Raw genomic sequence first — 26,381 nt, 5'->3', positions numbered from 1 at the left:
AATTCAACATTAGACCACAAATATATACAAAATCACTTGAAAATGCAAAGAATACTATATCTCCCTATGCTTATTGTTTCCTTATTATAAAAGAACATTTGATTTATAGAACAAAATGCAATCTCAATTCTTATTTTTCAACAAGATGCCTCCTGTTCACATTAAAATAATAATAATAATAGTTAACACTTACATAGAAACTTACTATGTGCCAGGGCCTCTGCTTAGAACTAATTAACAATGATACGCTGATAAATACCAAATGAGGCATAAACAAGGAAGAAATATGCCCACCAAAAGTATTTGCCACTGCCATGGAGGATGCCCAATGCACAGTTCAAATGCAAGAGGGAAACCCTATAGCTGTTCATATTTAAAAGTGACACTTTGGTATTTGTATGAAGTTCCAGAATACTGTATCTTGTAAGTAAGACCTACAATAACTTCAAAGTATTCAGAGTATCTATTCACATGGGAAAAACAAAATGGATGAAAAAAGCCTCCTGTCCCAACCATAATATACAGTTGGATGAATTTATGTTCAGATTCTACCTCTAATACATACTGACAAGGTGATCTAGGCAAATCACAGAATCTCTTAGTGACCCAAACAACTTTTTTTTTTAAATTTATTAATTTTATAATTATAATTTTTCTTTTGACAGTACATATGCATGGGTAATTTTTTTTACATTATCTCTTGTATTCACTTCTCCAAATTCCCTCCCCATTCCCTCTCCTAGATGACAGGCAATCCCATACATGTTAAATGTGTTACAGTATATCCTAGATACAATATATGTGTGTAAAACCAAATTTTTTGTTGCACGGTAAGAATTGGATTCCGAAGGTATAAGAAACCTGGGTAGAAAGAAAATAGTGCAAACATTTTACACTCCTTTCCCAGTGTTCCTTCTCTGGGTGTTGCTGTTTCTGTCCATCGTTGATCAACTGGAACCGAATTGGATCTTCTCTATGTTGAAGATATCCATTTCAATCAGAATATATCTTCATACAGCATCGTTGAAGTGTATAGTGATCTCCTGGTTCTGCTCATTTCACTCAGCATCAGTTCATGTAAGTCTCTCCAAACCTCTGTGTATTCATTCTGCTGGTCATTTCTTACAGAGCAATAATACTCCATAACATTCATATACCATAATTTACCCAACCATTCTCCAATTGATGGGCATCCATTCATTTTCCAGTTTCTAGCCACTATGAAAAGAGCTGCCACAAACATTTTGGCACATATAAGTCCCTTTCTCTTCTTTAGTATTTCTTTGGGATATAAGCCCAATAGCAGCAATGCTGGATCAAAGGGTATGCACAGTTCGATAACTTTTTGGGCATAGTTCCAAATCGTTCTCCAGAATGGCTGGATTCTTTCACAACTCCACCAACAATGCATTAGTGTCCCAGTTTTCCCACATCCCCTCCAACATTCATCATTATTTGTTCCTGTCATCTTAGCCAATCTGACAGGTGTGTAGTGGTATCTCAGAGTTGTCTTAATTTGCATCTCTCTGATCAGTAGTGATTTGGAACACTCTTTCATATGAGTGGATGTAGTTTCAATTTCATCATCTGAAAATTGTCTGTCCATATCCTTTGACCATTTATGAATTGGAGAATGGTTTGATTTCTTATAAATTAGAGTCAATTCTCTGTATATTTTGGAGATGAGACCTTTAACAGAACCTTTAACTGTAAAAATATTTTCCTGATTTGTTACTTCTAATCTTGTTTGCATTAGTTTTGTTTGTACAAAAGCTTTTTAATTTGATGTAATCAAAATCTTCTATTTTGTGATTAATAATAATCTCTAGTTCTCCTTTGGACATAAATTCCTTCCTTCTCCACAAGTCTGAGAGGTAGACTATCCTCTGTTCCTCTAATCTATTTATGATCTCATTCTTTATGCCTAAATCATGGACCCATTTTGATCTTATCTTGGCATATGGTGTTAAGTGTGGGTCCATATCTAATTTCTGCCATACTAATTTCCAGTTTTCCCGGCAATTTTTGTAAAATAATGAATTCTTATCCCAAAAGTTGGGATCTTTGGGTTTGTCAAACACTAGATTGCTATAGTTGTACCCTATTTTGTCCTGTGAACCTAATCTGTTCCACTGATCAACTAATCTATTTCTTAGATAATACCAAATGGTTTTGATAACTGCTGCTTTATAATATAGCTTTAAATCAGGTACAGCTAGACCACCTTCATCTGACTTTTTTTGCATTAATTCCCTTGAAATTCTCAACCTTTTGTTCTTCCATATGAATTTTGTTATTTTTTCTAAGTCATTAAAATAGTTTCTTGGGAGTTTGATTGGTATAGCACTAAATAAATAGATTAGTTTGGGAAGCATTATCATCTTTATAATATTGGCTCAGCCTAACCAAGAGCACTTAATGTCTTTCCAATTATTTAAATCTGACTTTATTTTTGTGGCAAGTGTAATTTTGCTCATATGATTCCTGACTTTTCTTTGGTAGATGGATTCCCAAATATTTTATACTCTCAACAGTTGTTTTGAATGTAATTTCTCTTTGTATCTCTTGCTGTTGCATTTTGTTGGCAATGTATAAAAATGCTGAGGATTTATGTGGATTTATTTTGTATCCAGCAACTTTGCTAAAATTGTGAATTATTTCTAATAACTTTTTATTAGAATCTCTGGGTTCTCTAAGTATACCATCATTTCATCTGCAAAGAGTGATAGTTTGATTTCCTCATTTCCTACTCTTATTCCTTTAATCTCTTTCTCGACTCTTATTGTCAAGGCTAGCATTTCTAATACAATATTGAATAGTAATGGTGATAGTGGTCAACCTTGTTTCACTCTTGATCTTACTGGGAAAGGTTCCAGTTTATCTTCATTACACATTATGCTTACTGACAGTCTTAAATATATTCTCCTGACTATTTTAAGGAATAGTCCATTTATTCCTATACTCTCAAGTGTTTTTAGTAGGAATGGATGTAGTATTTTATCAAATGCTTTTTCTGCATCTATTGAGATGATTACATGGTTTTTATTAATTTGATTATTAATATGGTCAATTATACTAATATTTTTCCTAATATTAAACCAGCCCTGAATTCCTGGTATAAATCCTACTTGATCATAGTGTATTATCCTGGGGATGATTTTCTGAAGTCTTTTTGCTAATATCTTATTTAAGATTTTAGCATCAATGCTCATTAAGGAGATTGGTCTATAGTTTTCTTTCTCAGTTTTCAATCTACCTGGTTTAGGTATCAGTACCATATCTGTGTCATAAAAGGAGTTTGGTAGGACTCCTTCATCCCCTATTTTTTCAAATAGCTTATATAACATTGGGACTAATTGTCCTTTAAATGTTTGGTATAATTCACATGTAAATCCATATGGTCCTGGGTATTTTTTCTTGGGGAATTGATTAATAGCTTGTTCTATTTCTTTTTCTGAAATGGGACTATTTAAGTAGTTTACTTCCTCCTCTGTTAATATAGGAAGCCTATATTTTTGGAGGTAGTCATCCATTTCACTTAAGTTATTAAATTTATTGGCATAAAGTTGGGCAAAGTGATTCCTTATTATTGCTCTAATTTCCTCTTCATTGGTGGAAAGATCCCCTTTTCATTTTTAAGACTAACAATTTGATTTTCCTCTTTCCTTTTTCTGATCTGATTTACCAAAGGTTTATCTATTTTATTGGCTTTTTCATAAAGCCAACTCTTAGTTTTACTTATTAATTCAATACCTTTTTTACTTTCAATATTACTGATTTCTCCTTTTAATTTTAGAATTTCAAATCTAGTTTTTGGTTGGGGGTGTTTAATTTGGTCTTTTTCTAGCTTTTTGAGTTGCAGGACTAATTCACTGATCTTCTCTTTCTCTATTTTATTCAAGTAAGCCTCTAAAGATACAAAATTTTCCCTTATTACCGCTTTAGCTGCATCCCACAAATTTTGGTATGATGTCTCATCATCATTATCTTGGGTGAAATTATCAATTGTTTCTATAATTTGCTGTTTCACCCAATCATTCTTTAAGATGAGATTATTTGGTTTCCAATTACTTTTTGGTCTATTTACCCCTAACTTCTTGTTGAATGTAGTTTTTATTACATTATGATCTGAGAAGAAAGCATTTACTATTTCTGCCTTCCTGCATTTAATTTTGAGATCTTTATGTCCTAATAGATGGTCAATTTTTGTATAGATTCCATGAACTGCTGAGAAGAAAGTATACTCCTTTCTATCACCATTCAGTTTTCTCCAAAGATCTATCATACCTAATTTTTCTAATGTTCTATTTACCTCTTTAATTTCTTTCTTATTTGTTTTGTGGTTTGATTTATCTAATTCTGAGAGTGCAAGGTTGAGATCTCCCACTATTATAGTTTTGCTGTCTATTTCTTCTTGCAACTCTCTTAACTTTTCCTTTAAGAAGTTAGATACTATACCACTTGGTGCATATATGTTTAGTATTGATATGGCTTCATTATCTATGCTACCTTTTAGCAGGATAAAGTTTCCTTCCTTATCTCTTTTAATTAGATCAATTTCTGCTTTTGCTTGATCTGAGATAAGGATGGCAACCCCTGCTTTTTTAACTTCACCTGAAGCATAATAAATTCTGCTCTAGCCTTTTACCTTTATTCTGTATGTATCTCCCTGCTTTAAATGTGTTTCCTGTAAACAACATATTGTAGGGTTCCCGAACAACTTTTTGAGATCAGGTTATACAATTTCCTAAAACTATGGTTACAAAGCAGATACCAATCTCAGCTGGTAAAGGGAATTTTCTCAACAGTATCTCCTTACACAAGCAAAAGCATAGGTCCAATTAAAAAATATCTTTACAGTAATGCTTTGTAGTTAGATTGAGTCATCTAACATTAGAATCTCTAAGGAATCAAAATTGCAACTTCTTCTGCACTATGTAGAACTCTGCTACTCTGACCCACTAATGTAGGTTATGAATTTATGAGTTTTTCTATCTGTTTCTCTACTGAATGCTTAGGGTTTCTGGACTTTTCTGTCCTCTCTCAGTTGAACTTACTTTTTTTATGTATAATGCCTCCCCCAATTAAAGTATGAGTTTCTTGAGAGTAGGAACTATTTTATTTTCTCTATTTGTACTTTCATTGCTTAATAGAGTGTTTGGTGCATAAATAGTTTGTTTTATTGTCCATGCCTATATTCTTTTAATGGAAAGATGCATGACATAAGTAAACTACTATGTTTTGCCAATTATGTTTTACATAGAAAATATTACTCAGTAGATATAGGAGCAAAAAAAGAGGTGGTAAGTTGGTTATATAGTGAGAGCAAGGGGAAAATGAATAGCTCACAGGTTTCACTGGTACTAATAAAATATTAAAAGATCCTTTGATCCAGCAGTGTTTCTACTGGCTTATATCCCAAAGAGATCTTCAAGAAGGGAAAGGGATGCACATGTGCAAGAATGTTTGTGACAGCCCTCTTTGTAGTGGCTAGAAACTGGAAACTGAGTAGATGCCCATCAATTGGAGAATGGCTGAGTGTCATGGAATATTATTGTTGTAATTGTGTTGTAAGAAATAGGATCAGCAGGATGATTTCAGAGAAGCCTTGAGAGATTTGCATGAATGGATGCTGAAGGAAGTGAGTAGAACCAAGAGATGATTATACACGCCAAGAAGATTATACGATGATCAATTCTGATGAATGTGACTCTTTTTGACAATGAAATGATTCAGGCCAGTTCCAATTATTTTGTGATGAAGAGAGACATCTGCACCTAAAGGACTGTGGGAACTAAGTGTGGACCACAACACAGCATTTTCACTCTTTTTGTTGTTGTTTGTTTGCATTTTATTTTCTTTCTCATTTTTTTTTCTTTTTTATTTGATTTTTCTTGTACAGCAAGATAATTGTATAAATATATATGCATATATTGGATTTAACATATATTTTACCATGCTTAAGATATATTGGATTATTTGCTATCTAAGGGAGAAGGGGGGGAGATTGGAACACAAGGATTTGCACGGGTTAATATTGAAAAATTATCCATATATATGTTTTGAAAATAAAAAGCTTTAATAAAAATATTAAAAGATCTAGAGCAAGGCCTCCAGAATATTTGTCAAACTTTCTTTGGAAGAATTATGGGAAGACATGGATAAAAGTTACTAAAGGTGAAGGAGGTTTGGATGGATTGCAGTCTGTTACAATGGAAAGAGTTCCATCATTGGAAGGACCTCCATTAGTTACTAACAGATTTACTGAAATATGAAAGGAATACAATAATGATAGTGATTCCTGAACAAGTGAAGGACCACAATCACCAATCATTAAGTGAAAGGACCTTCAGGCTGTGCTCAATTACTTTGAACATTTGAGGTTTCACACTGAGAAAAGCTCTATGCATGTAATGATTATAGGATGGCCCTCTGCCAGAAGTCATACCTTATTAAACATCAGAGAATTCATACAATAGAGAAACTTCATGAATGTAATGCATGTGGAAAAACTTTCAGAACTTACAACTTGCTAATATATCAGGGGATTCCTATTAGGGAGATTAAGCTCTCCTTATGGAATCAAGGTATCTCAGTTCAAGCAAGAGAGAGATTCTGATCTCAACCAAGGGAAAAGTCAACAAAATCTATAGGGAAGGAAGCTAGACATTAGGGACACATTGAAGAGACTGTTTTCCCTACTTGTCTGCAAGATAGTCATGCTGGTTATCTCCCTGGATTTATTGATCTTGAATAGAATTTGAAACCACAAGTGTCTAAAAAAAATCTCTTCTCCCCTAAAGCTATCATACCAACTTTACCTTCATGCAAACATACACTGTCAGATAAGCATTCTCTCTCTCAGGAGAAACTCGTTCACAATGCTTCAGGCTTAGCCAGACATGTGGGTTACATAGAATTAAAATATTTATGAATTAATATGACAAAACTATTTTATATTTATTTAAAATTCTCATTAGGCTCTCTTTTGTATCATTTATAAAATTATTTTTGACATAAGCCAAGTTTTTTTGTGTGAATAATTTCTTTTAAGAAAGTAGCCTTTCTTAAAGCAGACTCTAAATGTGATAGTTACTTCTGAAACAATTGAATCTCAATTCTAATTCATAGAAGGTTTAACTAAACTAATGATTGGAAGAAAAGAAAAGTGTGGATCGAACTTTTCCCCAGAAACATTTTATTTAAATATAAAGATGAAGAGGTGTTTAGGCACAGAAAATTTTTGAAACTAGAAATAATATTCAGCCTTATTGACAGAAAAACACAAACAGAAGTATCATATTTTCTGCTTTTATTAAGGAAAAATAAGAAAAATAGGAGGAGAAAACTAGAGAGAAGCCTTTTCTTGTTTCCATTTGTAATATCTTTCTCATGCAGACTGAGACAGAATTGTTGAAACCCACATTTGAGTAGTGAGTTCACTGGCTCATAGCTGAGTAAAAAATATCATGGCATTCAGAAATCTAACTAAGGAAGTTAAATATCTACTGACTACAAGAGGAAAAAATCAGTAGAAACTTTGATACTAATATTTCCTTCAGTCCTGTCTAGGGATCTAGGACTCAGTCTCACATAATACCAGCTAAAGACTGTTGAGCTGCAAACACAAAGAAAAAACTAGCAAAAATGTTACTTGAAGGTTCCTACCCAAATAGAAGTTAGAAGTGTCACATAAAGACATACAAAGTAGGGTACCAATAGGGGCTAGTGAGGTTTGGGACACAGAAAATGCTAGCCTGAGGCACCAAGAGACAGATGGTATGTCTGGCTTAGAAGATAGAAGCAGTAGTTTGGAAAAGAATCAGAGAGAATAGAGAGGTGATCTCCAAGTAGGGAAAAAGGTCAGACTGACAGGTGTGATGTCAAGATTACAATGGACACAAATTGCTTCCTTTTAAGAGTATATACTTCCTTTTAAATTTGGTTTCATAAAGCTATTTGTTACTTTTTCTTTCCGTCATGTTCAACTCTTCATGACCACATTTGCAGTTTTCTTTGCAAAGATACTGAAATGATTAGTCATTTCCTTCTCCAGATGATTTTACAGATGAGAAACTAAGGCAAACAGGGTTAAGAAGCTAGCCCTGGTCACAGTTAGAAAATGTCTGATGAATCTTCTTGTTTCCAAATCCAATGCACTATCCATTGTGCCATCTAATTGCCCTTGCTTTCTACCTTCTTCTAAATTAGCACAAGTGAGTATGTTCTGTCTAGTGCCAGCAACATTGTTATCTAAGAAATGATTTCCAGAAAATAGTAGATACCACTTTATGCAGCCTTAAGGATTAGTCATGTGTATATGTCCAAGTTTGGATTTGAACTTTGTGCAAAGAGAAGTAGAGTGAGTTGTAAAACAATAGTCTAAAATCTACAGGTAAGATTAATATTGAAAAATATACTTCGCAAAAAGTATAATAGTTTACAATTAATGAGAAAAGTACCTGGTTTTGTCTTTAAATATTATATATATGACCCATGACTCAAAGCCTATTTACCCAGGACTTTCTTCACTGATCAAAAACAAAAAAAAAAAACAAAAACCTCACTTGGTTGTTATTTGGGCTCTGACGTCCTCAGTGAATGTAAAGAACAATTATTTCCATTTTGGCCAGAAACCCTGAGGGTCTTCCCCTCCCTGATTAAATTTTTTTTTTTTTGAGTAGGTAAAAGTGGACATTCTTTGCCTAATTTCTTACCTAACCTTAATCACTGAATGATGATTGCATCAGTCAAACTAAAACCTGTTAAAGACTTGTTAAAAATGCATCCAAGGCCATCTCTGGTTGTTCTGATCTATATCTAGCCACTGGACTTGGATGGCCCTGAAAGTGAGGTTGGTGACTTTGCACAGCGCCCCCAAACTTAAATCCAATTCATTTGCATATCATGGCATCACCTACCTGAAGTCATGGTGCTCTTTGAGAACCAAGAACAAACAACAACAATCTTCAATGATGGAAATTTATTACCCAATACTCATGCGTGCAAAAGGTACTGAAACTGGCAAGATCTTAGAAGAAAAGAGATCCTGGTCTTCTAGTTTTTAGCATTGAGAAAGAAGACAAGGGGCTTCAGATGATTTTCAGGTTCTTGAAGGAAGAGAAAGACTGGGAAGAAGTCAAGTTATGGAGGAGCCAGCTCCTCGGTGCTGTCCACAGCTTGCTATCCTACAAAATTCAGACAATTTACACTTATATGAGAGATATGGGACTTTTTCTGAGTAAGGTTATCTTGCTCCCAATGGGAGAGCTCATTAACTCTCTATGTTGTCTGACATATTCATACTTGAATATCTGCTCTGATTTCTATTTACCATTGGTTTGGATAAATACATTTGTTTGCTAATTACTACATATGTTCTTTGTATAACTGGCATTTGGAACCAGAATCACAGGATTTCAGTTAGAACTGATATCAGGGTCCCTGTGATCTCCAATTCATGTCTGAATAAGGATTTTCTATACAATGTAACTGAAAATTACCATTCAGTCTTTGTTTAGTAACCTCAAGTAAAAGGAACCCCATTATCTTGTAAGAAACTTTTGAATATATGTAATAGAAATTTTTTCCTTATATCAAGCCTAAATTTGCCTCCTTGCCACTTCTTCCAATTGTTCCTCATTTTGCCTTTTGGGGGTAAGCAGAAGAAACCAAATTCCTTCCCCATATGATTATCAATTCAGATTTTTGAAAATAACTATCATATTCTCACTAATTCTTTCCTTCTCCAGGTTAAACATTGTCAGTTTTATTTATCTAGCCCTGATCTCTCTCTTCTGAAATTCCATCTTACATCTCCAACTGTTTGGACTTCATTATCTCACAGCTGAACTATTCTAGTAGCCTCCTAATTGGTTTTTTTGACTCAAGTCTCTTCTATTTCATTCCATCTTTCAGTCACCTATCAAAATGATATTCCTAAGGCACAGGTTGACCATGTTGACATATCTTTCCCCACCTCTCCATCCCCCAAAATATATATAATGTTAAATAAATAAAATAAATATTATTAATATTAATAAATATCTAATAATAAATAAATTTACATATAAATATATTTGTACATATAATGTACATAAATTATATGTACAAATATTTATATGTAAAATTTTATTAATTTGATATTATTAAATATATTATTACATATAATTTATATATTATATGTAGAAATATATTTATATGTGTTTATATATGTGCATATATACTTGAATGGCTCCCTAATTTTTTAGGATAAAAATATTAAATTTTTTTTAGTCTTTTAAATTCTTTCTCAATCTTTCTGACTTTCCAGTCTTTTTATACTTTATTGCTACTCCATATCATATGATCAGTAATATTGGCCATCGAGCTATTCTTCTCATAGGACACTACATTTTCTGACTGTGCATTTTTATTTGTCATTCCTCATGCCATTAATGCTTTTCCTCTTCAAATCCACCTCCAGTCTTCCTTCAAGTCTTAGCTAAAATACCTCTTCCTATAAGAAACCTTTCCCCATTCTCTTTAAACTTAGTAGCTTTCCTCTGTGATTATTTAACCTATAAATGTATGTAATTTTATGAATCCCAAATGTATCCTCTATGTATCTTTTTTTGTACCTAGTTGTTCTTATCTTTTCTTCCCCTTAACCAACAAATCAATCAATCTATCAACATTAAATTGCTACTATGTCAAGGCATTATGCTAGACATGAGCTCCTTAAGCTCAGGGACTGGGTCTTTTTAATATATCTATTTTTTGGTTTTCTTTGTATCCCTAGTGCCTTAGTTTAGTGTCTGGCTAAGTAATCTCAGCTATATTGTTTGATCCAGGCTGAGTACAATAGATCTACTGCATCCTTATTCTTGGATATTCTGCCTTTTTTAACAGAGCTCACTCAGGTACTTTTCCCCACTGCCACCTCAAATTGCACTTTTAACCTACTAAAACTTGCAGGTCTTTTTCAATAGCCTGCTCTTTAGTCAAGCTTATCCCATCTTGAACTTGAAAAATTCATTTTTTTAATCTTAAAAGTAAGATTTTACTTTTCACCATATTAAATTTTGTCTTATAGGACACAAAAAGAAAGTCTGTAGTTCCCATCATTATTCCTGATCCCTACAATATGCATTTATTAAGCTTCTGTAATATACCAGGCACTGGGAATCTAAAGACAAAAAATGAAATATATGTCACAAAAATTGTCCTCAACAATTGTGAAAATAGACATAGTAATGAGCTATTTTTGAGACAAATAAAATCCTGATCCCAAACCAGAAACTTATGAAGCTGACAAAGAGAACTGTTAGAAAACAATGTTACTAACATAAATATTGAAGCAAAAAAAAAAAAAAAAAAATCCCATAGCAAATAATCTAAAGTAACATAACATTATGCAATATGATCAGGATGAATTTATACCAGAGATGCAAGACTCATTCAACATTAGTAAATGATTAACACAATTAATCATAAAAACATCAAAAACAAATTTATATCAACTGAGAAAAAGTCTCCACAAAATGCAATACGAATGAATGCTAAGATCCATAAAAAGCATGGGTACGGAAGTCTCCTTTAATGTGATCAAATGTTTGTTTCTAAAACTAAGAGTGAATATTACCTATAATGACAAAACTCAGTTGAAAGTTTTCCCATTCAGGGAGGCTAGGTGACACAGGATGCCTAAATGATACAGTGGATAGAGTATCAGACCTGGTATATGCACCAAATTATGCAAATAAATAAATATTTATGTCTACATATGTCTCTGAATTAATACACATGCACAATTACAGACAGCAGTAAGTTATTTGCCCAGGGTCACACAACTAGTATTTGTCTGAGGTCAAATTTCAGCAGGACAAATTGTGGTATGTGAATTAATGAAATAATATAATAATATTATAAGTATGAGAAATTCAGAAAAGCATGGGGAAATGGATACAAATCACCATAAGCAGAACCAGGAGGACAATGTACACTATGATGACAATAGTTTGAATGAGTACAATACTAAAAATACTTTAAACTCAGCTTAATTGTAATTGAACAGTCAGCTCTGGAGAAAGTATGATAAAGCACACTTTTTTTCTTGGTAGAATGCGGCCTACTATATACTTAGAAAAAATGTAGGCAACCTATATTTACAATACTTCCTGGTCTGCTGGTCTAGTAACTCTCAACAAACTCTCAACTCTGCCCAGTTCTTAAAATAGTGTCTGGCACAAAATAAGGGCTTAATTAATGTTTGTTGACTTGAAAAAAGATAATGAGCTTAATCTGACATGTCTTGTTCTTAAGGAAGCCATGTTGGCTCTCTAGATTTCGAAATGTTCCCTAAAAATCATTTTAATAAAACATTCTAAATTTTGCCAGAAATAAGCTTAAGGGAATATTTGAGCTTCTCCAGAAAGATAATAAACTTAAGGTGAAAATTGTGTGTGTATGTATGCACTCATAGAGCTGTTGATGGATCAAAAGATAGGTATAATTTAATAACTTTGGGGATCTAACTCAAGATGGCTCAACCAATTAATAGGTCCAACAATAGTGCACTAATGTATTATAATGTAATAATTATAATTTTCCTTTTGGCTTACTTTTGTCAATCAGATGGGCATGAAGTTAAACCTCAAAGTTGTTTTTATTTGCATTTCTCTAGTTAATAGTGATTTTTTAAAAAAAGATTTTATATTACTATTGATAGCTGGGATTTCTTTCCTTCAAAAGCATCTATTTTTTTGAATATCAGTTGAGAAATGGCTTTTATTCTTATAAATTTCAAGGTTTCTTTTATACCTAAGAAATTATGCCTTTATTAGAAAAACTGACTGCAAAAATTCTTTCCAAGTTCGGACATTCCATCATTTTAAGTGGAAAATTAATTTAAATTAATTCAATTGATTGCAACCTTATATCATCAAGGGAATCTATTTACTTTCTTGACAGAAACAGTTGGTAGCACAAGTGGGTAGAGTGCTGAACCAGGAGTCAGGAAGAATTGAATTCAAATCCAGGTTTAGATATTTGCTAGCCATGTGATCCTGTGCAAGTAATCAAAAATCGATTTGCCTTCCTCAGAGGAAACAAGATCTGAGTTCAAATCCAACCTCAGACCTTCCCAGTATGATCTCCCACTGTAAAATAGAGTTAATAATAGTATCTACTTCCCAAGATTGTTGTGAGAATCAAATGAGATTTGTTATCGTTCAGTCATTTCAACTACGTCCAATTCTTCATGATTCCATTTGTTTTTTGTTTTTTTTTTTTCTTGGCAAAGATACTAGAATGGGTTGCCAAGGTAGGTCATTTATCTTCCTTGGCAGAGAAAACCAAAATGAACTAAGAGATGAGCCTCAAAGCTTTCTCTCTCTTGTCAGATATCATTATCCAATCCACTCTAAGCAAAAGTATTGACTTTTTTGGTTTTCATTCCTCCATGTAGCTTAAAAAATAAAAAACAAAGACCCTCCCTTTTTTCTCTCTAGTGTTAGTTCATTCTTATGTCTAGCACTCCTAACACTGTTTCTAAAGGACCTTGCTAACTTTTGCATTTGTTCTACATTTCTTTCTTGGTGTTCTATATAATATATAGATGCAAAACTGAATGGTCTATGTGTCCATCTATCTTATCTGCATGTAACCATCTGAACAGCATTCTTCATGTACTTGTTTTAATACTGGGTGGCTGATAGGTCAAACAGCAGTAGACTCTGTTGTGGAGATTCTGCACTGCTCTGGGGCTTTTGTGCAATTAAGACAATGTTATCTGTAACCAGAACATCTGAAGAATTTTACCTCCTTCAGGGACTCTCTGGACTCTACAATGGCAAGCCCTTTGGCAAGAATACATCTTTTTGGTTTATGTCTCCCCTGGTATTAATGATCAAAGGATTGGTAAGGTTAACTCTGCCATTATAGCTTTCAAAGAATCTTATATGATTTTGATATATTCATGGGAGACACTGTAAAAAGAAAGTCTTTCAGCTACTGTTTTGCTCTACCAGATCAAAAACATTTTCTGTAGTCAACAAACACAAAGCACAGTGGGAGCTTGTGGTCTATATGTCTCCCAGTTAATTATGTGATGGTATAGAAGAGGTCTCTGATGAAAAAAATTTTATTTGGGAAGAATACTATTATTTCATTGGTGAGGGGACATAGTTGTGTACATATTATGAACATCCATGCAGAGTCAAGCAACTTTTTGGCACAGTATGTATGTTTATGTTTAAGGAACTTCTGGTTAGGGAATTTTCTCTACCAATGTCAATAAGCAATAGCCTTTAAGAGAAAGAACCAATAAACAAAAATATGTATAATTATTTTACATATATATTTGTGTCTAATATTAGCCATCTCTAGGGTAGGAGAAGGAGGAAGAAAGAAGAAAAAAGAAATTTACATGATGGATTTTATTATATATTTAAAAGGAATAGCAAATTGTACATAATAGATTTGCAGTTTCATGTGTAATTATCTTTTTCTCATTATACTATATTATGGAAATGATTGTTTTATTCCATAAATTAAAAATAAATAAATTAAAAAAAAAAAAAAGAGCTGCCAGGAAACTAATGGCTTGTACAGGATATATCAGAGATGGGCTATGAACCCAGGTCATCATCTTGACTTGTTATCTTTGTACGTGCTAGTTTGGAATAATAATAATAGAATTTCTATAGTATTTTCAAGTTGGCAGTGCACTCTATAAATATTATATCCTTTGATTCTCACTGCAGCCCTCAGAAGTAGGTGCTATTATTTTCCACATTTTGCAGATGAGGAAAACTAAAGCAGGGAGAAATAAAGTGAAACTAGTAAATACCTGAGACCACATTTGAATTTAATTCTACTTGAATCTGGGTCTGATGGGCTATCCATTATACTATCTAGTTACCTATAGTAAAAGCTGTTACGTATACATCACTATAAAGTTTGGGGTAGCTAGATGGCTCTATGAATAGAATGCTGGGCCTGGACTCATGCCAACAAATATGGCCTTAGACATTATCTGTGTGAAAAGGGTGTGTGTGTGTGTGTGTGTGTATGTGCACATGTGAAAAATCAACAAGGCAAAACAACTAAACAATGTCATCTAGAACATTTAGGAAAAAAACAAACAAGATTACATACATGTATATCTATAATATAAGTACACATCATATACATGGATACATTTTTATGCCCCTATATTTATGTGTATGTTTTGTGTCTATATGTATACTTAAGTATGTGTGCATCTGTATATGCATGCAATTTATGTATACATGTATTGTGCAATACACATTGTGCATCATAATGCAGTCTGCATATCATATTGCACATGTGTATGTGACATATATGTATACAAGGTATTGCATTATAAATATATCAGGTGTGGAATATGTGTTTGCACATATATTATGTATGTATGTGCAGTGAATGTGTTGCACATGTATATTGTGTGTATGTTCAGCACAATGTGCTTTGTAGTATATATTATAGGTGTATTGTATGCACATATATGTGCATGCTATATGTGTATATATGCAAGCATTATGCATGTGCATATAGGTGTATTTGTATGCTGTATATATTCATAGGTGGATTTCACATATATATTGTATATAGCTGTGTATGTGCATATTCATATGGATAGGTATATGAGTATGTATGCATATTTGTGTGTTTTCAAAAGTATTGTATCAATATATACATATATATTATGTAATGTATATACATATACATATTATGTAATATACATAAATATGTCCAATGATCAATGAGGGGACATAATGCTAGGAGTGATGATGAGGGACTGAGTCATCTCAATCTTGATATTCTTAATATACATACATATATATATGTACATATATATACATATATATAGTAATCCTGTTTGTGGTCTTACTTCCTGCTTTTAATCTTAGTACTAGATGATGTTGCTTAGTTTTCTTTCTCTTGTTGCTTTTTCTTCAACACAATTTTCCTCTCCCCTACTTCAGACTTCTGAGTCAGTGCTACTTATGCACTTCTGCCATCATTCTCTGTAAGATGTTACAAATAAGTTGATATTCTAAACCGTATGCCTTCATGTACCATATTTCTCTGCTTGGTCAGTCGACTGACTGTATTTTCTGATTATGGTACTTCTGGGGTTTTTTTTCCCCCTTGTTATGGCAATTGATTTATAACAGTTAAATTTCCATTTAAAATTATTTTGATCAGTATCTATGTCTTTTTTCCCCCGTCCATGTCCCATTTTGTTGTGGATTTTGTCAGCAGCTTCTCTAACTCAGGCAATAATTTTAAAATTATGCAATGTATTTTTCTCATTTTTAAAAAATTTATTCGAGCTTTGTACTAATTTTGAACATTGTTTTATTGAGCTAGTAGTTTGACTGTAGAAACATAGCTTATGCAGGTATGATTCCCATATGAGAGAATCATAAATTTAGAGCTGAAATGGATGTCAGAGGTCATCCAGTCTAAACTCTTCAGTTTATAGATGAGGAAAATGAGACCCAGAGTGGTTTGCCCAAAGTCTCACAGAAAGATATTAAGGAATAAATACAGTTTGCAGATACATATTCTCTGACTCAAATCCATTTTTTTCATTTCAACACTATGCCTCTCACAACAACATCATTTTCTACCTATTAAGTCATAATCAAGTTTCTTTTCTTTGCCATGTTAAAAAAAAAAAGTTATTTGGTGAGTTCCCTGTGCATCCACAATAGTCTATTTAAACAACATCCTCTTTTCCTTCTCATGATAATTGCTATCTTTGTGTCTTCAGAATTCTATTCTTAAGAGATTTTCACTCCTTCTAGGCAAACTTACCCATAAAATTTCAGTACATGGGAACCTTCTCTGAAAACTTTGAAATCTGCTCCTCATGTCAGATAATAGCTGACTCTCCTTTTCTATCATAAAATCTAAGATGGAGAGGTTGTTTCCTCCCTGGATTTCAATAATTTACATCCAAACAACCAAACATTCCTGCTTGCTAAGAATCAGACACAAAATAGGATTTTCCTCTTTTGAAGGATGAAATTATGATTAAGTCTTCAAGCTAAGAATCTATTAGATACTTCTGGCAAAGATAGGTTTTAGTTTTGATTTTTTTTCTTAATTTCTAGAGAAGGAACACTCAGACATTTTTCTAAATAAGTAAATGTTTCATCCTTGTTATAAGGTACCTCTATGCCAGGCTTCTTGTTTATTTCTCAAACTCCTTTTCTCTTACCACATTCTGTCTAGTTAAACTGCAGCATAATTTCATAATTTAGGATCAGAGACCTGGGTTCAAATCCTGGCTTTTGTTTGCCTCAGTTTCGTCATCATAACATGAGCCAGAAGGAAAAAAATGGCACAATCATTTCTCCAGTATTTTCTCCAGTATCTTTGTCAAGAAACCCCCAAATGTGGTCTCAAAAAATAGGGTACAATTTAAAAAGACCGAACAACAATCCTTCAGGACAGGAGTTTTCTGTTTATATGTATCTTTAGTGTTTGGTACACTGCCTGACACACAAGAAACACTTAAATATTTGTCTTGCTTATTGATTATTATTTTCAAGTACCTAAGAACTATCCTTCCATGTAGTAGCAACTTCATTCTTCTAGTTTTATGTATATTAAGAATATCAATATTGAGATGACTCAATCCCTCATTATCACTCCTAGCACTACAACCCTTCATTGATCATTGGACAAGTATTTCACATTTATAGTACCAATAGTCAAATCAAAGTTTGATAGTTTAAAAAACTGTGTGTGTGTTTTTTTAACAACTTCTGATTCCTTTTTCATTACTCTTCTGCTGTCACTGAAGAAGGGGAATAATGACTCCCTAAGAATGAGGGCATCTCAAGAAAGACAGAGCCCATCCATGGAGCAGAATGGCTGAAACTTTCCTGACCTCCATTTTCACTCTCACAATCCATCTGATCCTTCAAGTTTTAAGCAGAAGGTGTCAGAAATGTTACCACAAGAAAAACCAGCCAAGCATTCACAGTGCTGAATCTTAATGATTTCCCTTATTTCCAGAAATCCACCTAATGTTTCAAATTGATCTGAGACATCTAAGATATCTACTAGCACTAGCTATTTGCCAAACTGGAGAAATGCCAAATTTAGAAGGAGCTAATGGAATTCCTGGAGTACATAATAAGTCAAGGAGAGTTCCTATGAAGCCACAAGAGAGGAAGAGAGGCTGGAGTAGGGGAAGATGGAGAAACAGTCTCTACCTCCTTAAAAGCAGTAAAGCAATCTCTTGGCTGAGGGGAATACTCTCACTTTCTTCCTGGGTTTTTTGTTCTAATGATGCTTTCCCTAATCTTCTGAAGGATATCAAGGCTTTCCATTGGACAGAAGAGGAAGAAGGCTTGTAAAATTATCAAAAGAATTGTTTCACCTCACTTCCTATTTTGATAATCCCAGATTATAGTCACAGAATTTTAGTTCTAAGGTAATTCTAATTTTAATGTTTACTTAAAAGGATTTCTGACTAGCATATTCAATATGGTCATCCAGAATGTCCTTAAAGAGTGGATAGAGGATTGGGACTGAAAGAAGCAATTCCTGAATTCCAAATAACAGGTATTTATTGGCTATGTGACCCCACGCAAGTCATAACTTCTCTTTGTAGAAAGGGGATAATAATAGCACCTATCTCACAGAGTTGTTGTGAGGATGAAATAAAATAATATTTATAAAGCCTTAGCACAATATCTGGAGCTTAATAAATGTTTGCCTTCACCTTTCCTTTCTCTCAATGGAGGGGGAAACTATTATGTCCCCAATCAACTAACTCATTCCACTTCTAGACAGTTCTGATTGTGGGGGAGCTTTTTTTTGACATCAAGTCTAAAATTGCTTCATCACACTTACTTATGCCTTCTGAAGCAAAATAAGTTTAATTCTTCTTCCATAAATTGTTCAGTCATTTCAGTCAAGGCCAGGTCTTTCAAACCTCATTTGTGGGGGGGGTTTTGGCCAAAAGGCTATAGTGATTTACATTTCCTTCTCCATTTCCTTTTACAGATGAAGAAACTCAAGTAAAGAGGATTGTGTGACTAGCCCACAGTCATGCAGTTAGCAAGTGTTTGAGATGATATTTGAACTCATTTTCCTGATTCCAAACCCAGCACTTTATCCACTATATCACCCAGCCACCCATTTACCCCCTTGTCTTCCACATGACAGATCTTCAAGAAATAATTTAAAATTATCTATCAAGTTCCCTGACTTTTCTCTCTGATGGCTAAAGACCCCTATTCACTTCAACACATCCTCATAATTTTTGGATTTGCAGAAATAAATCATCATGGAAATCCACATATCCCATATCACAAAAAAAAAAAAAAAAAACCATTCTCTTAGAAGGATGACTTCTTTCACATTAAACTCCCAAAGATTTCTCTCATGAGCTGAGCAGTGCAAAAAAATATTGCTATACAGTCTAGGAAAAGGACCTGCTATCAGCCAAAGTCACACTTCCTTCCTGGCCTCTTTTAATTAGCTCTATTTTTTCTTTTGCTTTGTCTCCTTTATTTTATTTTATTTTATTTTATTTTATTTTATTTTTTACTTCAGCAGAAACATAATAGATTCTGCTCTAGCCTTTTACCTTTACTCTGTGAGTAAATCTGCTTCAAATTGTTACTTGTAAACAATATATTGTAGGTTTATGGTTTTTAATCCATTCTGCTATCCATTTGTTTTATGGGAGAGTTCGTTCCATTCACATTCATAGTTATGATTATTGTGCATTTCCCTTCATCCTATTCTCCCATTTTTACTTTTCTCTCTCTAACCTTTCACTCTGTTTCTCCTTATCAGTGTTTTGCTTTGACACCTCCCTCAATCAGTCCTCCCTTTTACTGGCCTCCACCCTTACTCTATCTCCTCTTCCCTTTCTACTTCCTTATACGGCAAGATAAATTTCTATGCCCAACTAAGTTTGTATGTTATTTCCTCTTTGAACCAAATGCAATGAGAGTAAGGATAAAGTAATGCTCATACTCCTCTCTTCTTTCCATCTATTGCTATAGGTCTTTCAAGAACATGATATAATTTACTATTTGCAATATTTTCTCCTTGACATAAAAGTTCTAAATTTGATTATAATATTCTTTGGAATTTTAATTTTGGGGATATCTATCAGGAGGTGATTAGTGGATTCTTTCAATTATTATTTTAACCTCTGGTTCTAAAATATCAGGGCAAAGATGCTGTTCATGTTCTTTTTTTGGTCATGGCTTTCAGATAGTCCAATAATTCATTAATTATCTTTCATGGATCTGTTTTTCAATTTAGTTGTTTTTCCAGTGAGGTATTCTATATTTTCTTCTATTTTTTTCATTCTTATGATTTTTTTTGATTGATTCTTGAGGTCTCATAGACTATATAGCTTTCTCTTGCTCATTTTTAATTTTTAAGGAATTATTTACTTAAGCAAGCTTTTGTACTTCCTTTTCAATTTAGCCAATTTTACTTTCTAAGAAGTTGTTTTCTTCAGACGATTTTTGTACATTTTTGTTCCCTTTTTTTTGTTTCCTTTACCAAGCTGTTGATTCTTTTTTCATGATTCTCTAGTATCACTCTCTTTTTCCCCCTAACTTTTCTTCTACCTTTTATTCAATTTCTTAAGTCCTTTTTGAGTTCTTCCAAGAGGAATTTTTGGTCTTGAGACCAATTTGTATTTCTATTTGAGGCTTCACATGTAGGCATTTTGATATTGTCCTCTTCTGAGCTTGTGTTTTGATATTCCCTGTTGCTATAGTAGCTTGCTATAGTTAGGGATTTTTTGTACATTTTTTTGCTCATTTTCTAGTATATTTCATGACCACTTGTGCTGGACTATGCTCTTCTATTACCCAAGTGAGGCAGATCTTTCCTACAGTTTTTCTAAGTTATCTTGGGTTAGAAAATCATTTCTTACTTTCTATGGGTTCTCCAGAATTCATTTAGAGGCTTGGTTTAAAGTTGTTTTGAAGAAAACTGGGAAAAGTTCAGGAAATTTTCTGGATTTTCTCCACTATGTTAATATCATTGCTCCTAAAACCATTCTTGAGGTAAAGAATTGCCATCTTAAGACTGTAAGATTCCCCCATCATTGTTCATACTAAATTGTCCATAATATACTAAACTACCTGATAATTCAAATAATGCTAAGTCTAGTGGGCATTGTTATTAGTTGGCTCAGCTCCATTATCATTTATGCTGCCAGACACCAAAACTTGTAGACAAATGCTCTTCTGCAAAAACCTGAATTTACTGATCATCCCACTAGTCATTTTTCAGACTAAATATCTTGTATCCATTAGATCTTCAATTAGATCAGTTAGGATTAATTTACTAGCAGACAATTTGGTATACCTACAGTAATACCCAGTTATCTACTTTCTGAGAAGGCACAAGTTTGTCTGCTCTTTAGTCCAAAAGGTCAGCCTCAGACTTGAACTTCTTACACCTGGCTGTCCTTTCAGTGAATCCTTTGTCATCTTCTTCTTTTAATAACATATCACAGTTTAGACTCTTGACATTCTTCATCTACTTGGTATTTCATGAGCATAGTTAGATCAAACTCTTTTCAGTAATCATGGATGGCATTTAAGGAGATTCGGCAATTTTCTGGGGCTTGATGCAAATACACCTTATCACTCCAAAAAAAGATCATCAGTTATAACTCATCAGGCAACAATTCATCTTCTCAGGGACTGTATCATCTATTTCAGTCTTCTTAACAGTTTTTGAATCATGGCTCCTCTGTCCCAGCGTCCTCAATTGACTTGTCTAGCTTTGTCTATTTTTCTCAGTATGTTGCCTTTTTTTTTTTTTTTTTTTTTTTTTTTTTTTAGCCCAATTTATGTCTGGTATCTGTTCCTACCTGCTCCCTCAGAATTCTATACTTATTTCACTTGGCCTCCTACTGGTAAGTAGCATGCACTAGATTTCTGCCCACAACTTCTAGGTAGCCCTAGCTTATCTGGGCACCTGACCATTAAACTCTTCAATGTGCCAGTATGGTTCTAAGACAGAAAGACTAAAATAATTTCAATGAAGATGCTGGTACAGTCAGACTGGATAGAGAAGGAGGAGAGGAGGTGACACTGTAGGGAACAGGGAGGATGGATTGTTCTTGGAGCTAGTGGTTTTTCTTCTTTAAGGATGTGATCTATTCCTGCAGTAGACATTTTTCCTACCATTTGCCTCAGCTTCATTTATAGAAGGGGATTCTGCTTTCATGGTACTTTAGTCTTTGCTTAGCATATCCAATAAATTGGAGTCATCTATGCAAGTATCACACATAAAAATGGTAGATTACTGATGCCTAAAAAATTCCACTCATTGTGCAATGAGTGGATGAACTAATTACCTGGGTTGGGATAGGATCAAAAAGTAGGAAGAATTGAAATGAAGTGGGTTGAGCTTTGAATCTGTCAAAAAGGGAAAACTGAGATATAGATCAAGATGAAAGCACAAAATTTGGTGTCAGAAATGGTTTGAAAGCAGGAAGTGCAGGATTTTGGCAAGACTCAGAGTATCTATATTGCTTATGTGTTGGGACAAAATACTTTTTGTCTGTGGATCTACATGCTTGAGCTATGTTATCTTCAATTCCTAAAGAGTCAAATATGTCAGATGCCTGGGTCAGATGCCAGATACTATTTGAATATTTGAATTATCATTAATACTTGATTGATAAAAATAATTATAGATGATAGAATAAAATTAATTAAATAAATGATTATAATAATTGAACTATTTTAATTTGAAAAATTTTCAGGTGGAAGAGATCATACAAAGTTCCACACTGTGGAACATACAGCATCCTATAATAAAATTCAGTCTTTCCTTTCAGTACACTGAAATGATCAAGAATAGCTTTAGAGATCCCATACAGTTCATAACATCTGAATATTCCTGAGAGTAAATTTTATGAATTATATTGACTGTAATTCCAAAGGTCATGACAACATCAGAAGATTGAAAAGGAGTAGTTAACTTTGAAATTTTGCATTATTTCGAGCAAGTCAGATTACAAGGTATAAAATGGTAATTATCATTATGAGAGGCAGCATGGTACAGTGGTTAGAAAGCTAGTTTCCAAATTAGGAAGACTTGGGATTCAAATTCTACTCTTAACCCTTACTATGTGGCCCTAGGATCATTTTTAGGTCATTTTTAGGGCCACAGGCAGCTTTCTAAGACTAAGTTAAAGAAAAATTGAGGGATGCACATTAATGGAGGAAATTTTTATACCAGGTGTTCCCCAGTCTGATGAAATTATAGCTCCAAACAAAAACAAAACAAAATAAAAGTCAATCTCAACAAGAGAAAATAATAGTCCTGATATTCAGAACTTAGGCAAGAAAATTCAGATGCAGAAACACAAAGAGGTCTATCATTAAACCCTCAGAAGTTTGGTGGAGATTATATAAATAAAACTATGTGATTGATGTCTAACGTAAGGCCTGCTGTTTAGTCAGTGTGAAAGGTTTGTTGTGGCAATTCAAGGTCCAATGATTGCCACTAAAAATCATGACTAGATGGTAATAAAGAAAAAGCGGCTTGAGAATAGATACAGATGGCAATCAGTAAAATAACAGAATCCATAATGGCTAGAAGCATTCTTACCAATGCTATGGATTAAAGGAACAAGAATAATAATGTGAAGACTACACACCAACATTACCACACCAAGTACATTATTAAATGTTGTACTATTAAATGTGTACCCAAAATTGTTTTAGAAAATAGCAATTACAAGACATACTGGAATAGAGCCATGATTGTTGGCCATTGAATTCTGGCCAAATATTCTGCTATTTGATAAAAAAAAAAAAAAAAAAAAAGCAAAATGGAGTCTACTGATTGATCGATCCCATCCATCACAAGAAAATGATAAATGAAAGGAAAGATATGAAGAAAAACATAAAAAAGCAAGCAAGCTTTGGCAGACAAGCTAAAACAAACATGGAAACAATCATAGGAGGCATTCTTTCAGCAATTTCATAGATAATATAGGACCATAGCTCTAAAACTGGAATGAACCTCAGAAACCATCTCACTGGATTTTATTTTAAGAGGAGGACACTGAGTTTATAATTTTTACAAGAAGAGTCAAAGGTAGGATTTGTACCTGAGTTCTCCAAATCTGAGCTCATACTCTCTGCTTTAGTCATAGGACATCGCTTTAGTCATTGGACATTCCAAGGGAGATTTATTATTTTTTAGCATTAATTCAAGAGCCTATAACCCTAGTAATTTTTACTGTTCACTCATTTCAGTTATGTCCAATTATTTGTGAATCCATATGGGTTTTCTTGACAGAGATACTAGAGTGGCTTGCCATTTTTTTCTCCATCTCTTTTTACTAATATGAAAATTGAGATAAATCAGGTTAAACATCTTGTCTGGGGTCACATAGCTAATATGTGTCCAAAGTGGATTTGAACTCAGGTTTTTCTGACTGCAGGCTGGGTGCTCTGTCTACCTTGTCACTTTACTATGTATTTTTATAATTGGTTTGGTACAATAAAGCTATGTAATTTAATTTTTATACACTTGAATCTTTTTTCTGTATTATATACATTATACTATAACTTTATTGGAATCCCTCTAACTTCTAGGACCTCTCCTCCCTAAAAGTGTCTTCTTTTTCTTTGGGTTTATTTTGTATGCTATGTGTAAATTTTGTTTCATTTTTATTTCTATACCCTGAAAACCTAGTACTGGGCGTTTAGAACATTCTGGGTACTTATGAAGACAGATTAATTCACATCCTCTTGTACTCTTCTACAATTGCTCCATGTTATTAGAGCACTTTCTAACATGTGGTGCCGAGATAGAGACACTGTATTCCAGATGTGGACTGACCAGAACAGAGTACAGCAAGGCCATTATCTTTCTACCTTTGAACATTATACTACTAATAATGCAGTTCAAGTTTCAAAACCAGCAAAAGTTAATTAAGCACCTACTACTATGTGCTAGGAACTGTGCTAAATACTGAAGTTTCTTTGGTTGACATATTACACTGCTAATCCATATTGAATCTATATGACACAGATAGCCCCAAAGCTCAAAGTATTTTTCACAGAACTGTAGCTTAATTGCATTTTAACCATACTGTAATTACCCTTTTTTTTTTCAATCCAAATGTAAGATTTAAGGTCTATTGTTATAAAAATTTAGTTAGCTTCTATTTATTATTACAACACTTCAATCTTGATTCTGTCATCTAATATATTAGTTACCCCTTTTAATTTTATGTCATCAATGCAGTTGACAAATGTGCACACTGTCAAATCTGTGCTCTCTATGGAAGGGATAGAGCTGAAGGATGCTCATAACTGGGGGCCAATTAACAGGGCTCAAGGCAGGGAACCCTCTCGGGAAAAGAAGGCAGAGTAAAATTCATGATTGGAGAAAGTAAACAGGATGCCAGAGCAATTAAATCCAAGGAGCTCAGCAGGAGGTAGGAAAAGGTATTAGGAGCAAAGATCTAAAGTCAAGGAAATCAGAAATGAGTGAGGGAGAGCACATCAGGAAGATGTTGAAAGTTTGGCTCATTTGAAATTTTCATGTGGCAGCACCATTTTACTTCTGTCAAAAATCTTCTCACGTGCTGTTCTTAATCCGATGCTGCCTGTAGCTGTTAGTGCTACCCTGTGATGATCTATTTTGTATTTTGTGTATGGGTTGACAAGTTTGAATATGACCTCAGACACTTTGTGGATAAGTCACTCAACTCTGTTTGCCTCAATTTCCTTATTTGTAAAAAGAGCTGGAGAAGGACATTGCAAACCATTCCATGATCTTTGTTAAGAAAACCGCAAATAGGGTGACAAAGAGTCCGATATGACTGAACAACAATGATACATTTTGTATATACTTATTTATATAAAATGGTTTTTCCCTATAAAACATAAGTTCTTTGAAAAGATTTTTTTTTTAAATTACCAGCCTTTTAGCTTAGTACTTGATACATAATATGGTGTGGGTATTTCATAAATATTTGTTCAATGATTGTTTGTTTGGTGGCCTTAGGAGGCTAGGAGTGTGGAGGTGAGGGCAAGAGAGAGACACAGAGAGAAAAATACCTAGCCATCTTTTAGGGGCCAAAACTACTAGTATGTGGAGGGATAGAAGGAGAATAAGTTCAGAGTCTTCTTATACTATCATCCAGTTCTCATCTGTCTTTCTTACAAGGATATGGTTTTTAAAAATTATCTTGTTGAAATTCAGATCACAGCATTCACGGAATGCCTTTTGCTGTATTAGTCTGGGGACTTGGTCAAGAAAGAAAAGATGTTTTTTTTCTGAAGTGACTTGCTTTTTATAAGCTTATTTTGGTTTGTAGTGATAATCTTTTTCCTCTCTAA

The 26,381-nt window shown here is 33.6% G+C and overlaps 1 long non-coding RNA gene across 1 annotated transcript in view; it reads right to left on the bottom strand.

Annotated features, from left to right (window-relative positions):
• LOC141544523 (uncharacterized) overlaps positions 1 to 26,381 on the bottom strand; it is a 165,212-nt gene that overhangs the window by 117,266 nt on the left and 21,565 nt on the right. The gene's annotated exons all lie outside the window — the stretch shown is intronic.

Source organism: Sminthopsis crassicaudata, chromosome 1 (genome assembly GCF_048593235.1).
Source record: "Sminthopsis crassicaudata isolate SCR6 chromosome 1, ASM4859323v1, whole genome shotgun sequence".
Taxonomy (NCBI): domain Eukaryota; kingdom Metazoa; phylum Chordata; class Mammalia; order Dasyuromorphia; family Dasyuridae; genus Sminthopsis; species Sminthopsis crassicaudata.
Note: the sequence above shows the minus strand (reverse complement) of the source record. Positions and strands in the feature narration are given on the sequence as shown.